Below are 19,305 nucleotides of genomic sequence, written 5' to 3' on the forward strand. Positions count from 1 at the left end.
GATAGAAAAAAAGTATTTTTCATTTTGATATATTCTTCCATATCATGTTGTTTTTCAACTGTAATTTATATGATATAGTTTGTCTAATTTGGCCGACTCGATTTATTTTTAGGTTTTTGTCGTATAAAAGGTCTTTGCGTCGGAACTAAACACATTTATTAAAAAAACAGTTGTTGGCATGACACGGGTTATGTTCTTCTCATATATGTTATGATGGTATGATACTAAACCCCTAACGGGAAGGATTGTGCCTGATGTACATATGATGAAATCATAATCTTTCAGTCAGTTTAATTGAAGTCTGGAGCTGGCATGTCAGTTAACTGCTAGTAGTCTGTTGTTATTTATGTATTGTTGTCATTTTGTTTATTTTTTTTGGTTACATCTTCTGACATCAGACTCGGACTTCTCTTGAACTGAATTTTAATGTGCGTATTGTTATGCGTTTACTTTTCTACATTGGCTAGATGTATAGGGGGAGGGTATAGATCTCACAAACATGTTTAACCCCGCCGCATTTTTGCGCCTGTCCCAAGTCAGGAGCCTCTGGCCTTTGTTAGTCTTGTTTTATTTTAATTTTAGTTTCTTGTGTACAATTTGGAAATTAGTATGGCGTTCATTATCACTGAACTAGTATATATTTGTTTAGGGGCCAGCTGAAGGACGCATCCGGGTGCGGAGACCTGTTGGTGACCTTCTGCTGTTGTTTTTTTCTATGGTCGGGTTGTTGTCTCTTTGACACATTCCTCATTTTCATTCTTAATTTTATTTGAGACAGTGAATACATGATAATGTTTTTGAACAATTCTGGAAAATAAACTCACCTACTAGTATTATAAAACGAAGTAGGATTGCGTTAGAATACGGTTTTCCAGAAAATAATTTCATAAAATGCAGTTGAACCAAATGACCAAGTACTGTTAAACCATAAGCACAAAAATGCGACCATTATTGTTTTAAAAAGTAAATTGGTATACTTCGACAGATTGGGCACGTGTTGAAACATAACATCCGGTTTAAAAAATTAAACTTTAAATTCACAAGATTTTACAAAAACATTCATTTCAGTTGTATCATTCCCGACTTTGTTAACTTCATATCAAGGTTAATCAACACAATGTCTGTAACAGTACAAAATATATTCTGTTTACTGTTTGTATAATGAAATCGGATTGTCTAAAGAAAAGAATAGAGATGCAAATGTTTCGGTAAGATAGCGGAAAGTATTATGTGATTAGGGTTAATAACCTTCATTTTAATGCTGGAGAAAAAGATTTATTCTAAGAACACAAGATATTTTGTACTTATTTCTTATTTGCCATTCATAGAAATAAATCAGAACTATGGCTTACGCATGAAATGATTCCGTCGTAGCTCAGTCAATGTTAAGTTAAGCGAATAAAATAAGCTTAAAAATTAGAATCAAGGAAATCAATTATTTAGAAAATGAATAAAAAAAATCACAATACTGACATTTAACACTTTAGCATGATCATCATTCTAAGCATATTGATTTGACAAAATATTGGATTTTATAGGGCTGTTGCTATATCATTTGGGTTTATGAGATGTGTGATCATACGATGTGGGTGTCACTAAACTGTCATGCAACGAGCTACATTCAAAGACAATCAGCATTATTGCATTAGTATTGTTGCAAGCTATCTGTTAAACAGCTTCAAGTGAACGGTTATCTAATTGTATCTACTGTTAAACGTAAACAGTGTGATTCTGACAATGACGTTTATATTTCAGTTTTTATGACTTTTTTCGAAGGACATAATTTTACCAAAAAAATCTGGGATTTTCCAAAAAAGAATTTTTATGAAAGTGGTGAGTCCATTTTTATATCTTTAAAATGATTATAACAATTTGTGTTATTCATTTCCAGTTATTGCGGTTTAAAAAATAAAATGTTTAATTTGTATTACAGATATTTACAGATTCCCTGAAAGTATCTGCTTGAAACATTATCATTCCACTTAGTGGAAATTTCATAGATAATTTAAATAGAGGAGTATGACAATTATTTTTCAACTGCTATGTTTTAAAATTAATGACAGTTGAAGGTCTAACTATTCCTTTATCAACTGCTTTCTTTTTAATGAATTATGTTTGTTTGTTATAAACTTAATATAGATATAGGAAGACATAGTACGAGTGCCAATACGACAACTCTCCATCTAAATAAAATTAAAAAAAGTAAACCATGTACATATTTGAGGAATTTGAATTACGGAAATATGCAAAATGAATCTAAATAGCAGTGTGTTATAAAACAAGGAACACTATTTACAGATCGTTAAAGTTATGGTAGGATTTACATGCTCGTGCGATACGGTGTAAATTTGTAAATAAGATAACAATTGTGTATCAGATTTATAACGATTTTAAAATATTAATACTATGCTTAAATAAACAATGTAGTAAATTGTGCACATTCCTTCTATCAATTTGTTTTAATTTAGGGAAATAAAAAAATGATGCTTCACTGACAAAGATAACAGCTTTATGAAAAAGTCATTAAATTTTAGTACTTGGTATTATGGATGATATAACTACTATGACTATTAATTTCATATTACAAATATCTTTTTGTGTAATATTGTTCATTTCTATCTATTTGGCATTGTTGTAAATAGAAATTTGACTATAAAAAGTAAATTCCCCCAAAATACCTCCGAGGAAAACGCAAAATAGAAAGTCCGTTATCAAAAGACAAAATCCAAAGACTAAACACATTAAACAAACAGATAAATACTGTAATTTTTCTGATATGGTACTTTCTTTATTATTCTATTAGTTGGAACCAGAGGTTGCAGCAGGAGTACGCTCTTTGCAATGCTTTATTCTTTATAACATATTATTTTGTCATAAACAAATGATCTTTAAGATAATTTTAAAAGCTACAATATTTACTTGTCCACTTTCTATTTTTTCTGTATACACAAAATTTAGTTAAATTAGAGGCTTTTTATGTATTCTTTGTTTAGTTTATATTCTAATATTCCAAAATAAGTTGAGTGGTAGTTCAAGTTGGATTTTAGAAATTTTCCACTTAGTAAGTTCTTCACAAACATCAAATACTTTCGATTATGTCCAGAATATGCGTTCTTTGCTTTCTTTTGAATCCGTACAAAAAGTACACATTTTAACCTTCAGTAAAATGGTAGTCTTTATGCTTATTCTAAATAACATTATAAATTGAGAATGGAAATTGGGAATGTGTCAAAAAGACAACAACCTGAACAAAGAGCAGAAAAAGAATGCTCGTTATTAAATTTGCTAGTGGCACTTAACGAAAAAGAAATCTCGTTATCAAATTTCCTTGTACCACTTTCATTTGAAAAATCCTTACAAAATGACACCAGCCGAGAGGAAAAATGGGAATTGAGACAATTTGCTGGTACTTCCTCATCGAAGACGTATTTTTTTTTTAAGTTTTTGTTTGTGCGTCGTGTCAATCTGGCGATCAGCCATTTTAAACTTATTTGTAAATAGTGTTCTAATGTTGTACTCTTAAACGAGGTAAGGGATAGGGGTTAGGGCTTTAGAGAACGTTCTACCCCGCCACCTTCTAGATATATCTGTCCAACGCGTTTATCGGTGGTTGCTTTCTGTTATATTTGTGATTCGTTTATAAGTTATCACTCAAATCAAGCCGGTCGCTGAATTACAGAAGCTAGACTTAGAAGAGGCGCACAAAGACAATAACGTTTTTCTTACTTATTAGCTGGATGTTTTAAAAGATATTTTTGAAAGTTTCCGTTTAGTATCATACTTGGATTTCCGTATTTTTGTCCTTTTACTTTTTAACTAGTAGGTGTAGTTTTAGGGTCAATGAAAACGACATAACTAAACCAACCATAGTAATGTAAACAATCTTTTTTTTAGGACATTGTCTACAAAACAAAAAGCTACAAAAAAATACTAATTTTAAAAAGCAGCTAACATGTATAACTGTGTGTTCAATTACTCAATTTTGTGAATGAACATTCAATTGAGTTGAAGCTTTTGTTTATCTTTACAATATGCAGAAAAAAACTGTCTTTTATTCCATTGTAACATACTTTGTTTTCCTTAGCTGAAAACAAAGGGTTATGAAGTCTTATACATTTTTTAAATGCATCGGCAAAAGTTTCGGGCTAAACAGAAAAATAATTGTTTCACACGAGAAACGCCATTATCAATTTCTTCCTGATATCGTATTCATCATCACTTTTTGTTGATGCCTCACTTAATATTGTTACAAGAATAAATAATTCCATTATGTTTTCTTTCATAGTAAGGTTATAGCTATATAAATTGCATTATAATTGCTTGGTTAAACTCTCTCCGTCGATACTACCACATTAAGCAAGCTAATTTGCTTAGTTCTATACATCGGACATTGTAATTGTTTAGTAAAAGGTCACGCGGGAGTATTTTAATTGCAAGATGGGGCTATGATACCTGTAATGAAAGACATCAATTAATTGACACTTTGGGACGACTTGATAAAACAAGTAAAAAGTGGCACAAACAAATTTAATAACGAGCTTTCTTTTCGTAAACACAATCTAGCGGAAGTCCTGCGATGTACTGAACTCAAAGCAAATATAACGAATTCTTTCAGATTAATAAATTTAAAAAATGTAACCTAAGAGATGAATTCTGTGACGCATAGTTCATTTGAAAGATTTAGATAAAATATCATCTCAGGATAAGGACAACAATTTTTATTTTGTTTTTATGTTAATTTAAAGTGATGGTATTGCAGATGAATTGTGAAAAGATGTTCTGTCACACCCTAGTCAGAACTGGTGATATTCATAGATTTTAGAAAATGTGATATGAGTGCCAATAAGATAGTTCTCCATCCAAGTCACAATTTGAAAAAAAGTAAACCAATAGAAGTACATCCTTGACTCGCACCGAATAGCAAGCTATACATGCCCCAAAAGGATGAATGTAAAACCATTCAAACGGAAAAACCAACGGTATAATCTGAATTAATAACCAGAATCGCAAAAACCACATCAACAAACCAAAATTACTGAACATCACTATCCTGACTTAGAAAAATTGTTTAAACGTTTCAACAAGAACCAATCTTCCCCCTTACACGATGCAATAATGTAACATCACACAAAAAAACATTACAAACATTTATAAAATCTGGTATGTATTAAACATAGAGACGAGTTATAACACCGAATATAAAAATATTAAATGATGAAAAAGCATTAAACATTGTACCAACATGTCAGAAATATTTTTATGACTTTCATTTTTGGCAGATTTGTTCAACAATTCTTTTAACTACATATTTTATTTCATCTTTCAACTTTGTTGATTCGAGTGCCAAAGATAAGTTTTTTGTAAAAGAAACGCGTGTACTCTCTTTCCTTCCATGAAGTATGTAAAATTTTACAGAGCTAGATTATTTAGCTTGAACACTTCAATAAGATACTCATTATCATGATTATCATATTTCTGGTATAAAATGTAATACTGGCCATAAAGTAATGATTTATTAGCCAAAATTGCTCAAATTGTAAAGAAAGAAGCGACATAATTGAACCAAAAGGAACCAAAAAATGAATACAAAGTAGTGCATTAAAAATAATTATCATCGTTGAGTCCTCGTTTATTTCATAGACCGTTGATTTTATGCAAATAAAATAAACCCTCAATCATTAATGTATTCGATATACAATAAAGTGGCAACCTTACCTCATGAAATACTCGAACATTAGTATTGAAACCAGGTACATGCCAATATTTTCTACATAACATAATATCTGAACCAAGTTAGGAAGATAACAGTTGTATTCCATTCGGTTGACATGTTTGAGCTTTGATTTGTTCAGGGACTTTCCTTTTTGAATATTCTTGCAGTTCGGTATTTTTGTTATTATTTACTTTGCATCAAGAAAAAATCACGGAAATTAAGTCCTCTACAGTATTGTTCTGATAAAATTATGAAAGAAAGCATAAGGATTATCACAAATTATGAAATCATCCAGCTTTCCGTCCACGGGTGAAACAATGAAAGCTCGCAGAGACATAATAAATGTTTCTTTCATACATGACGCTTAAATATAATCTTCTGATAGGAAAACTCATTAGTAAATTGTAAGTCACTAAAGGTAATACTTATCGGTTCGGAAACAACAGTGGCAGATGTAATGAAAAATAAATCACTATCCGATTTAATCGTATAGAAATAAGTATGATTTATGACAATATCATTAAAGATTATCAACTAACTAGTAATGAAAACCATTGTAACACATGCAAAATTTATTACTCAATTTGTCTACTATTTTTGAAGTTATACCCAAGTACATGTGCCAGTAGAGTTTTTTAAATTGAAGATGATAATTATCAAATTGTTATATATAGAATTACTTTATCGTGGGACTCGTTTTGCGTAGTCTTTGGGTTTTTTTACATCTAAAACCACCAAATTATGTCTGTCACATCCGGTTGAATACGTGAAAAAAGTCGAAAAAAATATTCCATTGATTTTGACAGTTGTAAGTAATTAAACCTACATTTTATTGCATTTAAACATTTCTGTGTAATAGAAATATGTCTTGGGTATTTCAAAGCACCATTGGTTTTTTTATTTCGGATTTCTATAGAATATTTGGTAATCTTGAGGTTACATGGTAACCCAACCTTGCGCACAGATAAAAAAAGGGGAGACATTTGATTGGTTAACTTCCAATGGTGGTTATTTTCTTAAATGCAATGAAATGTTATGTGAAATGTTTTTATAGTACTGGACAGGATAAAACCTTACTCATGCCAAGTATTTCTTTAGTCAAAGATAAATTCTGCACACTTTTTTTTAAAGTGCAAATTTAACAAAGACTAATAGGGGAAAATCAATGGTGGTATTACACCTATATTTTGTCTTGTGTACTATTATTTGTTTGTTTCTTTTGTTTCGTTTTTAGCCATGTAATTGTCAGTTTATTTTCGATCAATCAGTTTGGTTGTCCCTCTGGTATATTTCGCCCCTCTTTGATGCGGTCTTCGATGCAACTTTTTTTAAATTTTTTATCTTTAATCCCCATCATTATCAAAACAACACTGTTTAAATAAACAATTTCGGCCTTGAACGATGACGTATGACTATTGAACCATTGAAAATAAAACTCTTTTTTGCAAGATATTTGAGGAAATGATAAAAAAAAACCTCAAAGATTCACTGTGGCGAACACGTTGGATGAGCTTTAGTGAACGGTTAGTTGCCTACAAGGCAAGTAAGTTAGGAAATGACTATATCAGGTGTCGATACATAAAAATTCAATTAAGATTAGATTAAAAAATGCTTTGACGGATCTGGCAAACGAACATTGAAAATAAAATTAGCAGACAATATAAAACTTTGCTTCAATCACTTTCGTCACGTTGGAAATGTATAAAAGATATAGTTTTCAAAGAGAAATGACAAAAAACATCATCGTAAAATCAATACTAAATGCTGTAGAATTTGAACTTTTGAGGATTAAATAATTAAAATAACCAATCTATACACTAGACCGTTTATTAAGCTTTCATGAGAAAACAATATGAAGTCGTAAATTTCTATCATTTGTTTATCTCAATAAATACATAACATGTAACATGTTTAAGACTTTTATAAAAACACAAACGTTTGATAAATACAGGTTGATACTATAATGTCATGAATGTGTAGATCTGTCATGGTTATCATTGGTTTATGTCTGTCAATGTTTTTTGTGAATTGCGTTAATTGTTTTGTAATAAATTAGACCTTTTTTTTTCTCTCCGTTTCATATATGCCTCAGCTGAAGCCTTGTATTGCCGACCATATGGTATGGGTTTTTCATTGTTGAAGGCACACAGTTGTCTATAATTGTTCACTTACTTCATTTTAACTTTGGTAGATAATTGTCTCATTGGCGGTCATATCACAACTCCTTATTTTTATGAAAAAGACAAAATTATATCTGATGACCTGTGTATAAAAATCGGAAATTTGCCCTTCTCATGTTTACTCATTGGTAAATAAAAATGCACTAAAACGTGAAATAGCAACGTAAATTACAAAATAAACCAATTAGTTCATCTATTTATGGTATCATTGGCAGATCGCAGATTGCATTGATTTAGATCCTTCTGTGCAAACATCACTGCTATATGACTTCAAAAATGTATTTTTCTATAATGATACTGAAGATTCGAAAGCCATGCTTTTGTATTGTTAAGCACCGACCAATCAAACGGACGAAACTAAACTACATATATTTAAACAAAATAAAAAAAAGCCTTATTTTACTTTATACATGAACAAGAAGTCTGTGATTGATTGTTGTATAGAAATATGGTCATCCATAGATTTTTATCTTCCGACAATATAACTCTTGCTAAAGTAATTGACGTCCGATTAACTTTTGGGAATGAGGACGTTGCTCCATGTACGAAAGTTTTACGATCTCTGTTTCTCTGTTTTTCTGTCTCTCAGATGTTCGAATGTAGTCTGTTGCCAGGCTTGTATTTGCTATTATTCAAGATGCTCTCTTTATCCCATTTATCTACTGTCCTAGCAAAAGTGATATATGGTAGTAATTGTTCATTTTTTTTGTCCTGAATATGAATTATACATTTGTCACTGGACCATAAGCAAACGACAATTAGTCAATACATCAATGTCTCCCTGTCTCCACAAGCTGAATGTTTGGTGCATTAAAGTTACTCGGACATGTGGTATACAAGCAAATACTTTAATCCTCATTTTTGACATACTGATCTCATTTCTCAACATAGCGCTAGTACTCGTTATACGTCGATACGGCAGTAATTGTTTTTGCTAACCAAGTAATTTTTTTTCTTTTCATGAATAAAGCCTTTGTCCGCAGTAAATAAATCTCTGTTAGCTTTGTAAATTAAGGGTGAATTCCCTATAGATATACTTTATGTCTGAATCGATGTTTAATGACAATAGTGACAGTTTGGTATTGCTAACTGCTATAAAATACAGTACAAATTACACATAAAGGAACTTAATTGATAAACGTTTTTATCCAGGATAAACAAAAATGTCACCAAAACGCTACAATATGTGTATAATGTTAATGAAAAAATTTCGGCCAATATTGAGAGGTGTAAACCCACCTAGCTGATATTGATGTTATTTTCTTTATTTTGATTAAAGCTAGTAATACATTTATTACATTATTTTGATAAACAATATAGTATTTGCTAGTTCCCAACTCTCCATTGCTTCAATTCAATCAAAAGGTAAAACATATCCTGTTCTTTGATTTTACTACTAAAATGGAATAGAAAAGGACTTACAGGATTGCACTGTATCATACATATAATGTGTTGCTAACATGTGATGATTCGTACTTACTGGACTAACTTCAGAATACCTTATATAAAGATGACCTTTAGAGTGAACTGAGACGTCTTCAATGAACATTATATATCATTTCTAATACAATATTTTACATCAGATACAAATACTATATTTTTGGCAACAATTTAATAGCATATATAAATATGACCTTTGAAGTGAATGAAGACCGTTGGTTTTCCCGTTTGAATGGTTACTAGACAGTTGGGTTCCCGTTTGAATGGTTTTACACTAGTAATTTTGGGGCCCTCTATAGCTTATTGTTCGGTGTGAGCCAAGGCTCTGTGTTGAAGGCCGTACATTAACCTATAATGGTCTACTTTTATAAATTGTTATTTGGATTGAGAGTTGTCTCATTGGCACTCACACAACATTTTCCTATATCTATTAGACTTCTTCGCTTAGCGTCATTATATTATCATTAAAAAAATCATTTTACATCAGATACATATATCATTGTGTTATTTTGTTAAATACATTGTCTAGTTATTCAAATACTGTTCATCTCTTTCGTTGTTTAAAACAAAAAATGAAATATGTTCGAGGTATCCAAATGTAGTGCTATAAGGATTAAAAACAAAAACCACAAACTCCGAGGAAAATTCAAAACTGAAAATCCCGAATCAACTGGCAAAACCAAAAGCTCAAACATATCAAACGAATATATATATCAATTATCTCATTCCTGTGGTGTTATTGGCATTTTCTTTTTGTAATCGCCCTTGTTGTTTAAAGTGTAAGCATATCTTATCTACCATTTACATAAATTGATCGTATTCATGCAATGGAAGACAGATGTATTGATAAGTCTAAATCTTACAATACATTTTTAACGGTTGGTAAGCAAATACAAATCAACCATTACCTTATTTCAAGTAACAAATCTGGTATTTGATCTATACATTTTAACAACTTGTTTTACTTTGAAATAGATGAAAACGTCAAAGACGTTATATTTCCCTTTAGTGTCGAGATTTAACAGCAATATTAGCTTACACATTTATGTTTGGGATGGTGTTACAATCCAAATAAACAGCATAGGTGATATATATTGTATACCAATACTAAACCTATTTAGAGTCGAAAAGTGCCGGGTTACCTTCAGAAATCATTTGTCCTAAAACTCACTGTTAACAATTGCGTTGTTGCAATCAATTTATATTGAAAAAATATTGGAGAGAAGATACAATCTAATTAATAGCTATAGGAAAAAGAAAAAGGAGGATTTATCGTGAGGGTTAGTAGTTTTAGAAGATTATAGAACATCTCCTAACACGATTGAATGGTATCTTGATTGATGGTCAGCATCCTTACTCTATTCAATTTAGACACACATTTCATCAATATACTTCCTAAGGATTACATGGTCAGGTCAAGATTCACACATTTCAATGTAAACAATGTATAAACTTCTTATCTTACTGGTCATAATTGAAAGGTTTTCTCCTTTCCCGATACCAATAGGTCAACATATTTCCCTTGTCGCATTATTTCTGAGCCATTGCCTTCTGTTTAGACAAAAGGTGTAATTTTGTGTTCCTAGTTCAAACGAATACTAGTTCGAAAATAACAATGAAAACTCCGATGAAAATTCGAAACGGATAGTCCTTATCAAATAGTAAATTAAACGATGCTGAAATTGATTATACTAAAGGACAAATTAATTTGAATATGTACTGTAAAAACTTTTGATTGAGAGGATTAAGGCATAACAAATGTGATCCCGTTTTTTTTGTAATGCGTTTAGCTTTCTATTTGGTCGTTTATTTTGTATCTATAAAACTTTTTTGATCTGATACTTTATAACGAAGATCAAAAGTGCGTAAAACATACTATAAATCTATAGTAAAACCACTATAAAAAAATCTTGAGAAAGTATTTAAAACAATAAAGCCAATAGTCATTACTACTGACAGTTTGATTAAATGCAAAACGGAAAAGAAGTGTCAAAGAATGAAATATACTTCAATCTTATTGACAAGGGGTTTTACAGTTACTTAAATTACCACTCTTTGAAACATTCACAGCAGTTTTCAGTAAAATATCGATATGCCAATTCAACTCGGCTTGATTCTTATAGAAAATGTATTTAACAAGGAAGTAACCGTTTAAAATTGAACACATTGGTTTAATTATAAATGCCATTAACATTGAGTTGTATTACGAACATGGCAGTAACCTGCAGGACTTATTTCTGACATTTTAACGGTAAGAAGCATTAGTTTGTATTCAAGTTTGATATTAGTTAGATATGACTTTTATGATATCTTTGTCGTTCTTATAAGATAAAGTGGTAATATCTCAATATATCTTGACAAGAGATAGGGGGCTGCAAAAATATAAGAATTGTATTTTGTGTGGATGTTGTTACGATTTGGAAAGGTATTTAAGTATCAACAGTAATTTTCGACAGATGAACGAACAGACTGACTTTTGTTTTTTGAAAGGGTCTGTTAGACCGCTAAAATATTTTCATCTTTATGATGTATTATTTCGTTCCTTTCAATTAAGAGACAACATTTCTCTTCCTGATATATTTGAAAAAAAAAAGATAACATTTTATGTTAAAAGGATTAATTAAAATTCGTGCAAATAAATTCGGGATATTCGAATACGCAGGACAAATGAAACAAATAGAAATCACAACCTAATGGAGACAGCAAACCTAATAATATGCCCTTTTCAGCACAAGCTGCAAGTCGAAGTAGATACCAAAGGTACAATAACATAACATTCTCAACAAAACCTTTTTTTTTTTACCTTAAATGATGCAGTAAATACTGAACAAAAAGGGCGTTAGATTAATTTGTTCTGACAGTTTTTTTTCTCCATTCAGTTAATATGAATGAGCTTTTGATTTTGCCATTTGATAATGAACTTCCGTCTTGAGATTTTCCTTCGAGTTCTGTATTTTTTCTTTTTGTTTGATCGTTCAAATGTAATTTTATTCAAATTGATTCATTTGTAGTAATATATTTACTATTTATTTTTAATTTACCGTTATGTTGCGTGTTGTCTCCACTTTTTTCATCCTTACCTCATTTTTGATTGGTATCTTCTTTCCTTCATTATGTATTTCGTAAAGTTGATAATCAACAAATTCGCAAAAAGATAAAAGGATTTTTTTTTTGCAAAGATGAATACTGACAGGTTTCTACAAAATCTTGAAGAAATAAATACAAATAAACGTATTCGTCCAAAACGTTGAAACTTATAATAATTAAAGCTTTTTTTTGTTACATAAAATAAAATATATGATGTATAAAGATAATTGCAAAGGACTAGTATGAATCTGGCAGCTGTCATAAGAATCAACACATACTATAGACGATTTCTACAAATATTTCAAGCAATATAATACACAAATTTTTTTTTTAAAGATCATTTGATTTATTTATCAAGTGTTTAAAACATTTTTACCATATCAGTTGTTGTAACAATCAAAATAAATCTTGTTATCCTTGTTATCCTTGAAATAGACTTATTCAATCAGATCGACAAAAAAATAACTTACTGAGAAGCAGATTATATATACAAAGTACAGGTCTGAGGGTTCTCACATGTACTAAAAGCTATTTGAAAGCCAAATAGAAATAATTGCAAAAAATAGGATCATGCACTCAAGCCTGATCATTGAATTTAAACCAATCAGGCGACAATTATATTGTAATAGTAAATACTTAGAAAGGACATTCTTAAACGTGTGAAGAAAAGATATCCTTGAACAGAATAATACATTCATGTGTCTATAACCCTGGAAAAGAAAGGAAATTACTTCCAATAAAGCCTTTGTTGTTCATTAAAATTCATCGCGAGGTAGATTAGCCAGGAAACGTTCGACCCTACAAGACCAATTACATTCTCAAGGGAATCTGTTTTCATTTGTCAGCCGACACATTTCTCTATAATTGCTTCATTAAGTGTTATAAGTTTAATTCTTTCGAAGCATTCTTTTAATTTTGAATTCATTTATCCTTGGCTTCACTCTACAGAAAGGATCGATAACGAGGCTATGTTATAACAAATTGTCTAAGATGGAACTGTCAAGATATACGGAACTGTTCGTTCTTTGTGCTATGAGTTTTGTTTCCCTGTCAATATTGCTTACTAATATTGTTTACGTACGAAATGATGACATACTATTCGCCGACCTTACCCTACCATTATCATTCTATTGTCCGCGGAATATTCTCAAGTTTCTTACTATATGATCTGCATATTCGCAAAAAAAGTGTAACAAAAAAAGAAAATTTCAATGTTATTAAAATAAAAAGGAATTCCAACAGACCAAGTGGAAAAGTATATATCAAATTCCTAACTTGGTAAAGGAATTTCCAGGCAACCATTCATTTAAACAGGAACGTTGACGTTCATTTTAAATAATGAGTGAATCTAAAAAATAAAGACAGTGAAACATATGAACTCAGTTTTTAGAATAAGAAAATAACTGAACAAATAGACCAAGATGAAATATTAGAACTCAGTTTCTAAAAGTTGAAAAGTTCAGGTACAAATAGAAAAATATGGAATCCCAACAACTCTCTTTTTGGGGCCCAGGTAGTTAAGTTACAAATAAACAAAGAAGTCTCTGAAGGAATCGATTTTTTCAGGCACGATGAAACGTAGAAGGAACCTTATGATTTATTCTCTTGGTCTAAAAAAAGACAAACCAATGATCATATAAGTGTCCAGAAATCAGTGTCTAACAGACAGAAAAAGATTAAATACATTTAAACTTCGAATGCTGTGGAGTCAGCTGGGGAGTCAAGGTTCAGTTACACATAGAAGAAATCACATGAATTCATTCTTAACAGACCAGATACAAAATATCTAAAGTCAATGTTGCAGCAAGTGTTACCTCCCTCCCATACTCTTGTTCGAGTCATATATTAGCAGTCTCGCTAGAGGATATCTTTTGTAATATCTTAATAAAAGTGTATACCTCCCAAAGCCATGTTCAGGCATCACTCGTTTTCCTCTTTGTTTAGCTCTTCGTTACAAACAGATTTTGGATGGTAATCTTATTTTAAAGCTTTGCTAGAAATTTAAATTGAATTATGTTTTGTAAAACCATTCCGTTATGTAAAGAAACATAAAGACAAAAAAAAGCATTAGATAAACTCTTTCTCGGGAATTGGTAATTTCAAAAATAAATGTACGAACAGGGAATTACTTTTACTTAGTCCACAAAAGTAAAGAAGTCCTTATACCAACAGACAAAGAAGGAATCACATGAACTCAATCTCCTCTGTAGATGGAGGAAGACTAATTCGCAGAGGTAAAAAAATAATATGGAATTATCACTTCAAACGTCCATACGGGCTATGACTAACTTGATCGTTACAGTCATTATTTATCAACATCAATGTCAGTCAACTGTGCTAAAATGAAAAAAAATAAATAGCATCGGCAAAGTTAAACACCATAGCTTGAAAGAAAGACAAACCTAAACCCTCAGCACAAAAAATAAAAAAACAACACTACTCACTGTTGTGTCATGTTTCAAATGAAAGCACCTGCCGCTTTGTATGGATTTGTTATTGACCAACAGGTTAGGCTTAGCTTATCAAATCCGACTGATCATCTTCCAATGTTTGCTTGACTTTACCGATACCCAACTGTATGCCTGTCATTGGACTCACAGCCCGATCTTTGCAGTTTATGACTTGACAGACACTCAAATGAATGCGTGTGATTAGACTTTTGGACCATTGTTTGCCTGCCTTTTTATGAACTTACAAACAACGCCAATTGTTGTCGGTCATTGGTTGTACACATATTTTGTAATTGAATTCTTATGCTGAGTCCAGTTACCTACCTGAAGCGTGCTGCTTATGGTTTACGAATGTCTTCTCATTACTTCATTGAGTATCCTTTAGTACTATTCTACCTTATCTTATTATACTGAGTTTTATAATATTCATCGAAGCAATTCATTACGATGAACTATAGGCTTCATTATTATAATATCAAATGGAAGAATATCGCCTGACTCCGACATGATAAATGTAATGTTATAAAATACATTTATGTCTTACATTGTCCTTTCCAGATTTATAACAATCAAAGCATGTCAATTAATCTCAATGACTAAATGTGTTTAATTCTGTTTTGCATCTCATATAACATTACTCTTTTGAAATATGGAAAATAGAGGTTCATTCATAGTGTCATATCTGTACTTTCTATACCAATGAGAAGGAACGATATCATAAAACGTGCTTATTTGATTGTTTTCGTCGCCTTTTTACTTTCTCCACGAACAATTCTATGGTGATTGCCTAGAGTTTAGAAGAAAAGTATTTTTCAAATAGTATTTTATAGACGGGTGAATTACGACAATATGAAGGAAATTAATAATGGGTTCTTTTATTTGTAGTTCCCTATGTAATAAATCTGATTCAGTGCAATATTTCCAATTCATTCATGGAAATACTCATTTTGTTCAATAGAGAACATTTTTTACCGGTCAATTCGACGTTCGATAGGTAAAATGACAATCCTAGTCTATCAAGATTGGAGACGAGTTCACTCGCACGAGCAGAGTTTGAACTCACAACATCAGTGTTGACTGGCTAGTGGTTACAGTAGTAAGTACTCAGACAACTCGGCCATCGAGACCACTTTTGCATTTTTAAGAACTCAAACAATATATCAATTGACATATGATATGCTAATTAAGCAGAAATGTGCATGGAATTTTTGTGTTATTGTTTTTATACAAAATAATGTGAAGTGTTAAACACTAATCGATTTTTTTCAATATCTTTTAAACCGTTTAGGTATTTATATTGTTGATATGAAATGATTATGAAAGTGTTATTAATTGTCTTATAATGACAGAAAACTACACAATAATTTCGAACAAGGAAAGTTTAAAAAGGCATATATATGGCGTAAAAAAAATCTCAATGGAAATAAACAATTTCGGTGTTTACTGCTTACGGATACAAGATTGTTGAATATTGATGGATAAGACATAACCCGCCGAATGACAAAAATAACGATAACAACTTATAAAAACCTACAATATGATAAAAGAATCTTGATTTGGTTTATTAAATGGTATGTGATTTTCATTTTAGAGTCGACCAAATCCCTTCTGGAGCACCTAATATCATACACAGCTTTTGGTGTAATTCGTGTGGCTTAGTCTTATTTTCTATATTGTGTTTTGTGTACAACATGATTTATTTGTCTGTTTCGTTTTTAGCCATGGCGTTGTCAGTTTATTGTAGACTTATGAGTTTGAAGTTTTAAATCCCCCTGTTTTTTTTGGCCTCTCTTTGATGAGTTTCCCTCAGTTTTAGTGTGTAACCCGGAATTGTTTTTTCTCTATCGATTTATGAATTTCGAACAGCAATATACTGCTGTTGCCTTTATTTGATAACCTCTGTGTGAAGTTATTTTTCTCGAAGTCGAAAACCTGAATACCCATAAAAACTACCTTTAACAGTGCTGTTTAATTGGTTGTGACTTTTTTCTATATGAAGTTTATGCAATGAATGATAACTCATTGTCCCTTTTTTCAACTAAGAAGATAGCATCATTCAGTATGCAAGAAAAGGGAACTTATATATAAAATAAGAGACATTTAAACATACTTTTAATAAGAAATTCCCCATTTCTATTCTCAATTTTATTTTAAAAATAAATAAACTTCTAAACCTTTATCCGAATGAAATATAAGAAGCAATAATTGTAAAGTAACTTTGAGTAAAACAATGAACTCGATTATCTGGTCCTAACTGTTTGTACAATGCTTTCATATGTTTGTGTAAACACATGCTGTTATATGGCTGTTTACGTCATGGTGTAAAACAATAACTGACTGTTCTGAAGGTCATGTTTACATCATTTTTTCCCTTTGCTGTTGCTATTGGGTATATCTTGTCACTAAAATGATTAAAAGAAAATACATTATTTAATTACGTGACTAATGAAAATATTTTCTCTTCGTCGAAAGTCCATTAGCGAATCATTGTCAGTTTTACTATAACATGAGAGTCTACAGAAATTATTAATTGAACCATAATTTTACTTCTGTTTGTCTCAAGGCAAAAATATTTCTTTTCTGTTCGATATAAGAAATATATAAAAAAAAATATATAAAAAATACTAAACATGTCATTAAGGACAGATTAAGAAATGAAGCCAGTAGTCTAAATCAGTCGTAACATTTGGTTCTCAGTGCTCTTTAACTTTATTCTTTAATTGATATTTGTAATTTTATTTTATTTTGCTCCCACTTATAAGTCTTTTGTTACGAATCATTAGTAAGATATACTAAATTTTCACACTGGTATGGACTTCCAGGTTTTCGTCAATTTTTTTATATAATTAATAGCATGAAAACATTATAAAGGCATGTAATTGTATAAATATTGTGCAGTATATTCCTTGCACATTGCTGCTTCTAACAGAAAATTGATATTGGGAGTAAGATGCAATAAGGAACGAAACAACTAGTACGGTTTGTAATCAATTAGCTGATGTCAGAATGATTCGAAACTACTTGCATTACGACCTCCGGGAATCTGTTAGAAAATGACAAACTGCCAATATGTCAATAATAATTTAAAATACTAGTAAAGAAAATAAAACAATCCTTAAGAAGTGCATCTTTAATGAGAAAAAATGTAATAGTTGAACGAATTATACAAGAACAAAGTGAAACAACGGGGGAAACAAGTTTCGAAAAATTATTTAATTTTTTTTTACTAGTATTCATACGAAATAAATAATATCGGTTACCTGTATCTTCGGTTTATATTTTAGATCTTCAAAGTAATGTTGTGTCATGTGTACTATTTGTTGTCTGTTTGTCTTTTTCATTTTTACCCATGGCGTTGTCAGTTTGTTTTAGATTTATGAGTTTGACTGTCCCTTTGGCATCTTTCGTCCCTCTTTTATATTATTTAAATATGTAGTAAAGAATCTTTTTTTATCTTTATTTGTCTCTTCAAATTATGTCAACAAAAATACTTAATAAAATGTATAAATAAAGGCAACAGATATATACCGGAGTTCGAAAGTCATAAATCAATTGAGAGACAACAAATCCGGGTGACAAACTAAAACTGAGGGAAACACATTAAATATAAGAGGAAAATCAAGAAACAATAGAAATTCTTTCGTGCAACAAAAAACCAAACGACAATGTTACACACACAGAAACAAATTATAAGATAACAATTGCAACTCTGTTCGATAACAATTTTATTTGTTTCTTTTATCACAACTGATAAATTGTAAATCATAAAATGTTTGCGATATATGTATCATTGTTAAAATTGCGACAAAAAATAGCATTGCAAATTTTGACAGCATAATTTTTATGGACCATTGCCTGAAATTGCAATAATAAATTTGCATTTTATCGATTATCCAACAAATCTAATTATGAGCGCGCGTGATTATTTCTCAAAATTGCAATACCAAATCCTGTTGTTTACAGTGATGGTGTATGTTATGTTCGATAATTATGATTCGACCACACAAAATGTTCTTTTAAGTAATCAAATTCTTAAAGATTATTATTTTGTGAGATATTTGATCTTTAACCTTGCAGCGGTTGCTTAGACCTAGAAGATATATAACCGCTTTTTATAAGATGCAACAATTGCTAACTCAATTATCTAGTACGGCGGTTGCTTACAGCGACAAAGGTACAGGTTCCAACACCATATAGCAGTTTCAACAAAAGATCGATGTATGTACCTGTAATTTTTTCTGTAAATCTTCCTTTGTAATCTTTTTGTTTTTCTTCATTTTTTGTACATAAATAATGCCGTAAGTTTTTTTCGTATATACTGTTTTTTATTTGTTATTTCATTGTTGAAGGTCATACGGTGACCTTAAGTTGTTAATTACTGTGTCATTTGGTATCACGTCTCTTGTTAAGAATGGTTTATTGGCAATTATACCAC

At 30.8% G+C, this 19,305-nt stretch overlaps 1 protein-coding gene across 1 annotated transcript in view; it reads left to right on the forward strand.

Annotated features, from left to right (window-relative positions):
• Nucleotides 1-1,608: 1,608 nt before the first annotated feature.
• Nucleotides 1,609-19,305, forward strand: part of LOC134713800 (neuropeptide F receptor-like) — a 30,974-nt gene continuing 13,277 nt past the window's right edge. Inside the window, exon 1 of the mRNA XM_063575082.1 lies at nucleotides 1,609-1,833. The gene's annotated coding sequence lies outside the window, so the exon portion shown is untranslated. The remainder of the gene's footprint in view (nucleotides 1,834-19,305) is intronic.

The sequence above is a fragment of the Mytilus trossulus genome, chromosome 4 (assembly GCF_036588685.1).
Source record: "Mytilus trossulus isolate FHL-02 chromosome 4, PNRI_Mtr1.1.1.hap1, whole genome shotgun sequence".
NCBI lineage: Eukaryota > Metazoa > Mollusca > Bivalvia > Mytilida > Mytilidae > Mytilus > Mytilus trossulus.